Genomic DNA, 14621 nt, shown 5'->3' on the forward strand with positions numbered 1-14621 from the left:
GCCTTGCTTAAAGTTAAAAAATTGGGATCGGAGGACAGCTACAGGGGTGTGATCACCATATTGCTCGGTGAGAAACTGGAATACGGTCTGGGCGGTGGCTCTAACTGCCTCAGGGGCGGCTTGCACTTCTCGCCGGGCTTCTCCCTCTAGGGAGTTTAACACAAACTGGAGCCGCTGGGCGGCGCTGAGGCCCTGCAGGTCGGCCAAATATTCTAGTTGGGCCCTCCACTCTGTCAGTCGAACCTCTGACTCTGCTCCTCCATACTTCTGCATCCATGGGCTGCCCATGATGATGGACGTGGCACGGGGTGGGGCTGCGGGCCCCGCGTTGTCGGTCATTGGGCGACCCTGGTTACTCAACTCGAGGTGGAACCCTGCCGACTACGCCAAAATCTGTCACGGCTAGGGGCTGGCTGCTAAACCTAAAGCCACGCCCCTTCTCAATTTCCACCTCGAGGAGGTCCCCAAAGCCAACCCAATGACCAAACAACACGAGAGCAGGTAAGTATTAAAACAAAACTTTATTTAAATATTTAAAATAACTGGGGGAAATGGGGAAAGGGGCAATTAAAACTAACTCCTCTCTGCCTTCCAGACAGGCCACAACACGGGAGAGTGGCAGAAAGGGGAAGAGCGACGGAGGCTCCAGGGGCTGGTGACCCAAGTGTAGGGAGGAGGGGACAGGGGAACACCGGCTCCTGCCAATCCCACTATCCGTGGCGCCCTCCTCTTCTCTCCTGGAGGCAAAAGACAAGCAGTATGAATTTGGGGTTGTATCTCTCTCTCTCTCTATTATGATACCTGCGCCACGTCGGGCCGATACTCCTCTGCTCACTCCACTGGATGTTTCTCTCCACAGGGTTTGACTGGGACGCGAAGACTCGTTCAACCTGGGCTAGGATCGCCTTGGCCTATGGGCTGGCTGGTAACTCGTGGTAAGTATGGTCCTCCTTACACAGGTCACTCTCCTGACCTTCGCTCTCGCCTTGTCTCTCTCCTCACAGGCCACTTAGACACAATGACACAGTTAGTGCAGCTTAATTACTCCTCACCTCTCTGCAGTTTACAGCTCAGGCGTGTGTGACTGTCCACAGTTCGTTCTACTGACGTTCACTCTTGTTCTCTCTTCCTTTACAGGCCAGCTTGGATACAATAACACAGTTAGTGCAACTTGGGTACTTCTCACCTCTCTGCTGTTTACAGCTCAGGCGTGTGTGACTGTCCACAGTTCGTTCTACCTGACGTTCACTCTTGTTCTCTCTTCCTTTACAGGCAGCTTGGATACAATAACACAGTTAGTGCAACTTGGGTACTTCTCACCTCTCTGCTGTTTACAGCTCAGGCGTGTGTGACTGTCCACAGTTCGTTCTACTGACGTTCACTCTTGTTCTCTCTTCCTTTACAGGCAGCTTGGATACAATAACACAGTTAGTGCAACTTGGGTACTTCTCACCTCTCTGCTGTTTACAGCTCAGGCGTGTGTGACAGTACACAGTTCGTTCTACTGACGTTCACTCTTTGTTTTCTCTTCCTTTTCGGGCAGCTTGGATACAATAACACAGTTAGTGCAACTTAGGTACTTCTCACCTCTCTGCTGTTTACAGCTCAGGCGTGTGTGACTGTCCACAGTTCGTTCTACTGACGTTCACTCTTGTTCTCTCTTCCTTTACAGGCAGCTTGGATACAATAACACAGTTAGTGCAACTTGGGTACTTCTCACCTCTCTGCTGTTTACAGCTCAGGCGTGTGTGACTGTCCACAGTTCGTTCTACTGACGTTCACTCTTGTTCTCTCTTCCAATACAGGCAGCTTTGATACAATAACACAGTTAGTGCAACTTGGGTACTTCTCACCTCTCTGCTGTTTACAGCTCAGGCGTGTGTGACTGTCCACAGTTCGTTCTACTGACGTTCACTCTTGTTCTCTCTTCCTTTACAGGCAGCTTGGATACAATAACACAGTTAGTGCAACTTGGGTACTTCTCACCTCTCTGCTGTTTACAGCTCAGGGTAAGCGCAGCTTTTCCTCAGCTCGCTATACGGCGTTTTGGCCGACAATACTCAGGGCGGCTTACAACAACTGGCCTGCACAGAAGGCAACCGGCGACGATCTTCCTAAGGGGGCGCCGGGGGCAAAAACCCTCTCGGCGAATCCGCTGGTCAGCAGGGGGGCGAATCGTCACACCGTCTCACCGGGCCGAGCGCCGCCCTGTCCTCAATGCCCGTAGGCCGATCGAATACCAGACAGGGGCGCCCCTTTGTAGAGACCACGGGGCGGCGGAACTCCTTCGCCCTTCACTCTGCCACAGATGGAACACACAGGTAAAGTAGCAATATACAGGTACGTGTTTGTACTCACACACACACACTGCCAGCTTCCAGGTTTTCACCGCCGCACTCTGCAACTGTCAACACACAGACGGGGCAACTTCCATGGCCCACACCGTCACTGTTCACTTAAATCGCACACAGCATACAATAGTTAATGTTTACACAGCCGTCAGCCTCTCCGTCTCTTCCTCAGTGGAGGGGATGATGCGGGGTACGTCTGACAAGACACACAGCACTTGCACAGCAACCCACAGCAAATACACAGCACCACTTCAACGTGAAAAGGTTTTCAAAGGACATAGACTCACCCACCACTCTACAGGTGCACACACGCGACGCCCAGCGTCCTCCACTTCGCTAAGGGCAGATGGGGGCGATGACACTACGGCCGGAGCTTTTAGGTCTGCTGCTATGGCGATGTAATCCACTTATTCCTGCGGCTCACCTACCACGCTCGATCGGGGGTAGGGCCGCTTTCCTCTTCCTAGAGCGTTCAATAATACACAAGTTGGTAGCTATGGTTTCAGATCAAATCTAGAGCCAATACTCACGGCGATCTCCTTGGTAAACAGTTTACAACCAGCTTCGTTTCCTTAATCCTTGGTTACTCCAAACGTGTCACATTTACCGTTGTTTTCCTTCTACCCACAGGGTTTCTGCTTACGGTAACATCCGCTGAGAACTATGAGAGGGAAAGAGAGAAAGTGCAACCAACTGCCAAACGTGTAACGGACGAGCACAGCTCCGTACTTCAACTCACAACTAACGCAACAAACTGTGGTTTACACTGTCCTAAAATACTCCTCTGTATGCTGTAATCCTCCAATCAACCGGCGTTTTCCTTAAACGCCCACAGCTGCGCTCTATTTCGCTGATTACAGCCCTTGCGATGCTACCGGATGTCCGGTGTTTCCTCTTCCCGGTCTGGGCGGAAACATCCGGGCGGAACCAAAGTTTCCCGACTTTCGGTTCCGCCCAAAAGATCGTCACCTTGTGACAATTGCACAAAAACAGGGGAAAACAAAGACCCACGAGGGGGTAAAACAAGACAGGATCACACTACACTAAACTAACATAAAACTAAACATGAACCAACATTAAACTACAAATGACAAACTAGACTAAATATACTCAATACTCACAAATGCAAGACTCTGGAACACAACAGGGATGGTAACAAGACGAACGCGCACTGGACAACAAACACAAGGACTCTTAAATAGGGAGAAAGTAAATTACATACACCTGGAAATCATTACAAGTAAGGGATCGGGGAAAAAGTGACGAGACCCGGGAAATGCGTGGTCAGAATAAACCAAATACTAAAACCACACATTTCCCACATAAAACATGGTACTGCCAGGACCCCGAACACAAAGACTAGATGTAATAAAACACATGATTTCAGACGGATCCTGACACTGTCAGACCCATGTCACTATCAAGCTTACGATTATCTTTTTGTCACGCAGTATCAATAAGATACAGAAAAGAAAGAGGCAGGAGAAGATTAACACCTTTTTCAATAGAAATCCTGTAAGTGAAGTTGAAAGCTGGACGTTGATAAATGTTGACATTAAACAACAGTAGCCTATTACCATTATATATTTTTGCATTAATTTAATATATTACTTTTCAAGTTTTAATAAGGTTTGCTACCACAGCCTTATTCCTTTATCACCTTGTTTAGGATATGAGGTGCTGGAGGCATCAGTTTAAAGAGAGAGAGAGGCACAGAAAGTTTCACAGGTGAGCAATGAAAAATGAATGTTACAGTTTGTGAAAGAGGTCTATGAAAGAAGAGGGGGTGTGTGTTTGTGTCATGGGTGGTGCTTAATTCCATCCCAGGTGCACATACGCGTGTTTCTGGTGTGTTTATATCAAATTTAAAATGTTATCCATCCCCCACACTTTTAAAAAGCTTATTACGCCCCTGTTCCGGGAATATGATGTCAATATTCGACGTTTTTCGACTAACCTCAGAGTTTTTCGTTACGTATTTCTAAAGAAGGGACTTCATACTATACAACAAGGAAGGCAGTAGTTATTTTTATGACAGTGAAAACAGCGGTATAGGCTATAGAAAAGTAAATTGTGTGAACATTTTTTACACAAGAAACATGAACACGTTATTGCGGCTTCTCTAACACCCTAGTTAACAAACACCTAACAAAAATATTTTTAAAATGTGTTTAACTGTTTTGACATCAACTTTTTTATTTTCATATAAAATAAAATTCCTTTAACTAAACCCAGTGTTAAAATACCTAAACTATTTATATTTCCATTAACATCATATTTTTAATCTGCTTATTTGGTGTGTATGTGAATTTGGATGGAATCATGCAGGTACGGATTTATAAACGCACAAGCCACCCCCTGGCTCCACCATTGCATCGTGTGCATATCCTGGCAAGCATGAAAGTAAATACCCGAAAGTAAAAGTAAATTTCTATCCAGGTTTCCACCGTCGGTTGGATGTTAAGATTTTAAAATTTTGTTAAACATAGCATAAAATACGCATTGTTTAGGCAAAGAAGACTCAAAAAGCGATTTTTTTTCTTACTCATTATGTATTTTATTTAGGCTATTGAAATAAAAGCTTACCTCGATTCTTTTTTCTGGTGGCTTCTAAACTCAATAGCAATGACGTATACTTTCTGGGTAAGTCCATTATTATTTAATTATCCATATATATATATATATATATATATATATATATATATATATATATATATATATATATATAGGGGTTGGGATTAAGTTTATTAGTAAGCCTATAAACCTATGTGTGGAGAACATTCGGTTACTATCATTATTTCATTTTGACGGTAATGTTTATCGACCTTTCGATCTGGGCTGGGTTTCCCGATAACGATTGAACTTAGCACTTAAGAGCGCTTTCTACGAGCTTCTCATTCGTTGTTCTTTTACGTGCGTTTCCCAAGTAAAACCACTCGCAGCTGGGTTTTAAGTGCTACTTACGAGTCGCTATTCGTTTGTCAAGTGCTGAAATGTCACCTATGGAATGACTCGAATTTATAGCAGAAGCTTGATTAGGCTAATGATCTTTAGCCGATGTGCACTAATATTTTTTATTATATTTTTCATTATTTTTCAATGACTTTTTAAACGTTTTAATAATTTGTGCATAATGAAATATTCGATAACACTTTAGTATTGGTTATTGATTATTAATTATGATTTTTGCCTCAGTAAACTCCCAATTTACTGCGAATTAATAGCTAATAAGGTAGTGGTTGTAGCCGTTAGGTTTAGGTATTGGATTATGTTAAGGGATGTACAATATGGTCATGCAGAACAAGGCATTCCTTTATAAGCACTAATAAACAGCCAATATGTAATAAGTTAAAAGTGAGAATTGGTCCCTATACTAAAGTGTTACCAAATATTCTTCTGCATTTTATGTAGTTTAGAACCATTTATCAATTTGCTAGTACCAACATTTACCAAAATTGTAACAAATACGTTTTCATTCTTAATGAATGTATGTTCAGTCGTTTAAATTTGATTTCTCATTTGAATTTATATTAAAGTAATTTAAACAAATAAACAAAGAAGAACCCAATAAATACATAAATAAACATTTAAAACATTGTGCAATTTGCTGGTTGTCCTGCAGGTGACCTTGTAAGTTTGTTGTCTTACGATGCACTTATGAATGAACGATTAGCCTACTCCAGAGCACTCGTAGATCTACGATGATTTTCAAGCGCTACTTAAGTTACGAAGCTTTTGGGAAATGGCCCGTAAGTCTAAGATGATTCATACGATCGTTTTTACGATCTACTTAGCCGTACGATGCTTTTGAGAAACCCGGCCCAGAACACTTTATATGAATAACATATTTAACAAGGCTCTGTAATCAACTGTATTTATATACTGTATGTGTTTCTATTAGTTTAAATAAGATAACACTAAACTGTTCAATGAATAGTTGTACTTAGAGAGTAGAGAGATGAAGAGTTCAGAGAATATTTAATGGACGCTATTATGCCCAGCGCCAGTATTTATTAATATTGTTCTTTTTCTGTATGTCCACAGAAATGGAGTTTATGTTTTATCATTATATCATACATGTTGGTGTTTGATGCTATTTCTGGTAAGAATTTTTAGATTTATTTATAATAAGATTAATTAGCTTTACATTGAAGTTTAATCCAGTTCTTAAATTTTAAATTAGCTTACCTGTTTTGATTCTCACAAATATCTGATTCACAGTCCTGCAATGTTGAGTGTATGGAAAATGCTGAACCCTACTGCTGTAAAGTGAAATGCCTGTGGAATAGGCCTACAGAAATCACTGGATCACTCAAAATAACTAAATGTAAAGTTAATGGTAAGCCTTTTTTATTGTAAATTTATTATTTTATTATTTTATTTTAAACAATTTTACATAAATTAAAAAACACCTTGCTTTGTGGACTGCGTGAATGTCTCTTCAACGACATTGGGCTACAATGCTGTTGGCTCTATAGGACAAAATGTCGAATGCTCAATGAAAGGACTCCTTTAATTTGCTTTGGATAAATGTGTCTGGTAAATGTAAAAATCTGACTAAAATATTCTGAAAACTAGAAAAATAAAGCAGCAGCCTGTTAGAAGAGTCAACTGTCTGTAAAGATGCAAAAATATAGCCTTCACTGTAAAAAAATAAATGTAGGCCTATTTTTACAGAAAAAATACACATTTAGCATGTACCTGTTCTTTAACTGGTTAAATGTGTTACTGAAAAAACTAGCATTTTCTTTTAAATAAAAGTAAATGTTGTGTATTTTTAACTTGACATGTCCTTAATAAAACGATTATGTTTTTTTTTTGTTTTAAAGTTTATTCACAGAGAAAACCAGTAGAATTTCACACAAAATACACACAAGACACTTCCTTAACAGTAAACTCTGATTACGCATGAGATTATAGGATTATCTGGCACACACGAGTGTTTCTTTTATCATAAACCCTTTAGACGCGTCTGCAGCAGGCACTTATTTTGACAAGACACGTGATGCACGTAGGATCACTCGACACGCAGAACACATACTTTGAAATTACGAACCACACACGATGGGCTACATGCATGTTGTGACGAACTTCTAATCCAGCGCCCTCGAAAATAGAAGTCACCAGCCGCCACTGTCGTCGACTGGTGCTCTTCTCAACAAAAAAAAACCCAGAGAACGCCCGATCGGTGTTGTGCTTTCTTACCTTTAGCGTCCGTTTGAGAGGAGGCTGTCCCCAACATTAAGGTAGACATCGCTGCGATATCCGCTCATCATGCTGCGACGGCAGGTCAGTGGGTCTCTGCACGACCTGGTTATTAGGTTTTTAAGGGGTGAGCAACGGTTAAATCACTTGCGGCCACCCTCTATTCCTCCTTGAGACCTGTCTATGGTGCTGAAGCCCCTACAGGATGCTCCCTTTGAGGCTTTGCAGTCAGTTGGCATCAAGTTTCTCACAATGAAAACTCTGATCCTGGTTGCACTGGCCTCCGTAAAGAGGGTAGGGGACCTCCATGCATTTTCGGTCAACGATTCATGCCTTCAGTTTGGACCTGCTGTCTCTAGAGTAACATTAAGACCCAGTTTCAGCTATGTGATCAGGCTTTCCCTTAGCAAAGCCCGCTCTGCATTTCTCTCTCTAGTATGTGATATTAAAGATTTTTATGTGAGAACCTATCGGTTGTCATATTTATGCCACCCAGTTGTAACCTCTTTAGGGGGTGACACCGCAGCGTTCCTAGTTCCGCCAGGTGGGATTGCATCCCAGTTTTGCTAGTTCACTATTGTGGGTTAAGGAACAAGTAGTGACCAGGCTTCTGCAGTAAACCCAGGTTCTGCCTCTTCAGATCTGCGAAGCCTGTTCCCGATTCGTCAGTCACAACTTAATGTCTTTGTTCCCTTCCTTCAAGGAGTGAGGGTTACATACTTACCGAGACATTCTCTTGATTTATAGGAATTTACACAAAAAATCCTGCATGTCATTCATATCGTTTGATTGTGAAATAGGCGATCTGGTGCTGGATAGTTTTGTTTCTGAAATCCTATTAGTGTGCTGCTCTTATCAATGGCAAAAGGCCAACCGAGACAAAAACAAGCTACTTTTTTGTAAATCACTGCATATTTTGTAAATTGCATATGTCCATCGTTTTTCAGACAAACACATTTTCGGATATTTTAGAAAATGTTTTAGATCTTTCAGTTGTTTAAATGTAATGTTACGGGGTCCACGACCTTCAAGTCCAAAAAAGTGCGTCCATCCTTCACAAAATAAATCCAAACGGCTCCAGGATGATAAACAAAGGTCTTCTGAGGGTAATCTGCGCCGTGTTGTTGTAGAAATATCCATATTTAAAACTTTATTAACGTAAATAACTACCTTCCGGTAGCGCAGCCATCTTAGTCGCGTCCGCATTCAGGATGAGAGCTTACGCAGCCTACGGAGGCTACTCTGCTGCTGCTCTGTGCCCCCGCTCTCCGAATTTGTCATACATCACTAAGAAAAGTGCGCACACTACGCTAATACTCTCTCCTGAATACAGAGCAGTCTAAGATGGCGGCGCTACCGGAAGATAGTTATTTACGTTATTAAAGTTTTAAATATGGATATTTCTACAACAACACCGCACAGATTACCCTCAGAAGACCTTTGTTTGTCGTCCTGGAGCCATTTGGATTTGGTTTGTGAGGGATGGATGCAGTTTTTTTGGACTTGAGGGTCGTGGACCCTGTGGCATTGCATTTGATCAGCTGGAGGATCTAAAACATTTTCTAAAATATCCAAAATGTGTTTGTCTGAAAAACAATGGACACATGCAACTCGGACAGCCCGGGGGTGAGTAAATCATGGGTTTAATATCATCTTTGGCCGAACTATCCCTTTAATACTGATACCAATTCTGCTTATTATTAATATACATTAGGGCTGGGCAAAAAAAATTAATTTTTCGATTAATCGTTTTTTAAAACGTGGTCGATTCAGAATCGATTCTCAAAGAGCAGAATCGATTTTTTTCCCCCATATTTTTTTCTGCAAACATTGAACGTATTTACCAAGGACCCTGTCATTCTTTCATTCAGTGCTTAAAATGGCGGTTTTAGGGGGTTCACATAAAAAGTAAGAAGTATGGAAGCATTTTAGATTTTGCAAGCAAGACGACAAAATTAGTGTTGTGGCTTTTAATTTCTTTTTATTAAATACCGACTTGTAAACTTATGTTCACTGTTATTTTTTATTAATATAGTATTTGTATTAAATCTATATTCATTGAGTTGAATCAAGAATCAAGTATAAAAACCAACCCGAGAATCGAAATGGAAAAATTAAATCGAGAATCGAAATCCAATCGATTTGATAGCTTGTGAATCGAAATTGAATCGATCTGGAACATCTGAATCGATACCCAGCCCTAATATACATATACATACATAACCTACCCATCACGGAAAACTTTAAAAATCATCGTTCTATGATTTATATGCTGCTTCCCTCGTGAAGCCCTAAAAATGTCTACAGAAACATGCCAGGACATGCTCATGCACACACACTTTTATATTTATTCTTATTTCTCTAATGGTAAAAACAAAGAGAGGGAGTACAGTAATTAGGTTAATTGGATAGGGTACCTGGATAGGGTTTCGATCCCTGAAAACTCTCCTGTAACGTATAGAGGGAGACTTGGTGGCTTGTTTTTGTTCAGCCTTTTTATACATTCAAAGGTGACAGAGAAAGAAAAAAATGTTTTTACCTTGTCTTAGGTGAATAACGGTAGTCTACCCGCATTCACAAACATACAAAAAGTGCTAGACATTCTGAACATTCTCTATTAGAAATTCCTCCTGTAGAAATGTTTGAGTGGCAGGAAAGGCAGCCAATAAGGTTGCCAGTTAAGAGGCCAAATAGGTGCAAACCACGCATTTAAAATCCCCCCCCCTAATATAGCTTTCTGAGAGAGGTGTTAGGAAGCTTCTAAGGCATTACAGACCAAACCAAAATTTTGTTGTCACATCACAGAACAAGGATAAATACCCCGTTCAATCATTCTATGTCACCTTTAAGAGTTTGTAAATGTTTAAATTTTTTTTAATAATTACGCTGGGTTTCCTTTAAGCCATGGTGCTGAAGTGTGTGCACACGCGTGTTGAAGGGCACATCACTCGTGCTGCGCAGTCGCAGACCAATCGATGTGTATCATCAAATACACAGGATAAAATCATTAATATAATTAAGATATGGATACTTTTTAGATAACATCGATACCAAATTATTATCTTCTAGGCATCGATTTATCGATACTGCAGCATCGATGTGCACATCAATGAAGTTTGACCAGTGTTTGCATACATGACCGAGCGTGGCAAGCCACAAAGCAATGCAAAAAACACAATGAATGGCAAGTGTAAAAGGCAAATGCTGCAGGGTTTCTGCAACATTATAGCACATGTGAGGTAATATTAGCAGCCTAGAGGTCATTCTGGCCTGCCTTCTGTGCAGTCAGCCCAGGTTGATGTGATATGACAGACCTCTCAGAATCTACAAATCAGGCAATCGTGTTGATGAAATGCCACTAAATTACCCAACACCAGCAACACACTGTCTCTTTGGCTTTATCTGACAAATATTTAGCGCAAACCCAAAGGAGAAGCAAAGAGTGAAAGCAAGCAAATAAGAAGAAAAGCCCTGGCCACAGACGCAGCGAGATGCTGCAAAATCACATAAATATTTGCCAAGAAAGGAGCAAGTTACTCAAGTTACCAGTAAAAGCATGCATCTATATATTGCTGCTGCATGTTTAAGAGTCAGGTGCGTGATGCATTGCTTTGTTTATAGTCGTTACCGGGGCCCAGCAAACGTTGATCCTATCTAGGCAGCATGGGTTCCATGTGTGCAAGATTGTTAAGATCCATACTCTTATTAATGTTTGTGTTTGCCAGCAACAAACATGTTTTAAACACACAAAGTTATAGCAGCCAGAAAAAAACAAGAAAGCTTAAGAGAGAAGATCAATGAACTCAGAAACTACGACCTTCAAAATAAGAGTATGGGACAGGGGAAACACAAGGACAGGATTGTGACTTTTTCTTTAGTTATTCTTGCATTTCTTAAAATTTGATCATGCATTGAATAATTGGTAATTGCACTTACCAAATTTTTTGATTGTCTGTGATGTCTCATTTCTTCAGCCAGTGATGTTTAGTGATGATGTGACAACTCACCGGCAAGGGCCCACTGCAACACCAAAAACCTAAACAAAAAAGTAAATACAGTAAAACTTGTTAAATAACAATTTTATATTTGTTTTTACATGCCAGTATATTTATATGAGATGTGCTGTTACCTCACATCTGCTGTAATGTTGCAGAAACCCTTTGGCATTTGCTTTTAACACTCGCCATTCATTGTTTTTTGCATTGCTTTATGACACGCCACGCTCGGTTATGAAGGCAAATACTGGTCAAACTGCATTTCAATCATTACCCTCAACACTACGGAAACCACAAAGAGACAGAGCAGCACGTTGGTTGTCATCAGTGGGTGTCATATGGCTCCTGAACACCGTAAAATGTCAACAATGCAAATGTAAATCACCAGTGATTTACAAAACAATTTGCTGGTTTTTGCCTCGGCTTGGATATCCTATATTATACCATGGGCCTGTTTAATGCTTTATTCTGATTGGAGGTTTTCAAAAAACACGTTCTTTAAAACCCATTTTTAACAGATTGCCTTTTAGGAGCCCAAAACACAATTGTTATGTAAATTAACAGGAAAAAAAGGTTTTCAGATTTGGTAAAACGTTAAAAAATAACATTTTAAATCATTTTCCACATTTTTTTCTCTAGAGAACAATATGTCATGCTTCCTTGGTATGAGCAATGTTTTAAAAAATTTTACCAAACCCACAACACCTAATGGAGACATTCAGAAAGATGCTCACTGTAAAATAAGTATGTATAATTTTCAGAAATCTAAGGAATGATGTGCTACTTTTTTGATGTGCATATTACCTCAAATTAAAATTTGTTCTTGCTCAAATTCTTCTACATAATTTCCTATGCATTACACTAGTAAATTAATTGAAATCCATTCATCACTAGGTGACCCTAAGGTGTCCTGTTATAATGGTGCCAAACCTATTTGTTGTGAAACAACATGCTACTCCAGTGAAACATGTAAAAAGATAGAAGGTAAACTTGTTGCTTTAAAATATATGTATGTGAATATAGTTAATTTTTTTGTCACAACATAATTCATAAAGTACTTCCAATAAGTTTGGTTGTTTTACTATTATTCCAAAGATGTTGAAAATGGTATGAATAAGTGACTCTACAGATAAGCTATAAAATACAGCCTTAGATTATAATGTACATGCTGTATACAATGAAAAAATAATTGTTTAATATGTATGTTGTATTACAGATAAAAGCATTAAATGCCACGCCAGTGATGTTGATGGAAAGTGGTGTTTTAAAAATTTTCCTTGTCTATGCGAACTCGTAGAACATTGTAAATCCTATAAACCCAGCTTCCACAAAGGTATGTTGTACATTATATTTAATACATTTCTATCAAATTTATTGCTTATACAAAACTTTTATTTAATTATTAAAGATGGAAATATATCTAAACATCCTATCACAGAAAGAGTTAGAGGAAGAGTGAAGGTAAAAAGAAGAGAAAGGGTTAGGGAAAGTGTGGAAGTAATATAGTGACAGGCAGAGGCGTCATGCCCTTTCAAACTGAGGGGGCACGTGGCCCCTTGGTTTTTTGAGCCAAATAGATTTTGCATGCAACCTAAAAATCAAAGATGCGTCCATTAATTTGTTACTTTTCTTTTAATCTGTTTAATATGCAAAATATTAATTCTGTGTGCATCCTTGTCAGTTTTCAGAGATTTTTGCCATTTTGATAGTGTTTTTTGATCATGTTACATATACTTTATTCTGGCGGCAGACGTCATCAGCGTCTGAGCGCGCTCACAAGCTCTTTGCTGTTGCTGCATCATTTTGCTATCTGTGAAATTAAAATGTGTAAGAAACGCTCACAACATTTCCAAACCCCAGTACGGTAATGTGCAGTTAACCTCCTTGTGTAGAAAATGTATGGTTTAAAATGTGACCGTTATATTAGTAGAGATTTCTAGATTCATCTTCTTGGTACAACGCCAAAGTTCGCCAGAGTTCATGGGGGCGCGGAATCACACATGCTCATATATGAGGTCAATTTGATGCAATAATGCGTTCCTCTGATAATTTTATCTAAACATATTTTTTTATCATTATTGAACATTAAACGTGGATATAGCTTTTGTAATATTCTTTGTTTAGGCCTATATACTTTATGGATTTAAAATTACTTTAATTTTATAGGATAATGCAGTTGTTGTGCAAAATGCATTAATGACACAATTAAACAAAGTCATTAAACAAAATGTAAATAAACAAAACATGCCGTTTCAAATGTAAATATGATGCCAATATGTAATTATTCAGATTAAATAGTATTTGATATGAAATTTAGTCAACACTTTTATTTTGAAAGTTTTTGCATGAAGGCAGGGGCGCTCAAATTGTTAGAAATGTAAGTGCCATGGAAAAGACTGAAAGCTCTATAGTATTTCGTTTGATGTCTGTGATGTCTGTGTATGCACACATTTCTGTGAGCTGTGCACACTTTGCCCCCTTCAAAAAATTGCTGCATGACGCCCCTGGTGACAGGCCTGTTTGTTTACAGTATCTTCAAATTTATTTGCTTTATATGTTACTGTTTATCCAAAATTCAAACACAATAAAACACAGATGTTTGTCCTCTAATAATCCCCTGTTTATCCTGTATTGCCAATGAAGAAAGTGCAGACATAATGCACCGAAGACATACAATATATATTTTTTACAGAAGATATTTTTGGAAGTTATTTAAATATGTATAATTTGTGGTGTTATGTAGAATATACAAATGGTTAAAAAAATTAAAATAAAATAAACCAATACATATAATGACACGGAAAAGATGCGTGCTAGTAAGTGAACGGAAAGGACTTGCGTATCATATGCAAGCAAAATTGGATTTTGGCATATATTGCATGACTTTTCAAAGGCTTTTTCAAAAAGCGTTTTAAATGTTGCTGAGGTTGACCCACATCCAGGGGCACCTCAGCAGGAGATGCTGAAGTCCCGACCAGGGGAGGAATCAGTTCGTCTTGTTCTACAAGAGCATCAGGCAACTCCTCCCAAGGCTCATTTTGCATGATGTGATGGGACTGATTTGCTCTTG

Source organism: Misgurnus anguillicaudatus, chromosome 24 (assembly GCF_027580225.2).
Source record: "Misgurnus anguillicaudatus chromosome 24, ASM2758022v2, whole genome shotgun sequence".
Lineage (NCBI taxonomy): Eukaryota > Metazoa > Chordata > Actinopteri > Cypriniformes > Cobitidae > Misgurnus > Misgurnus anguillicaudatus.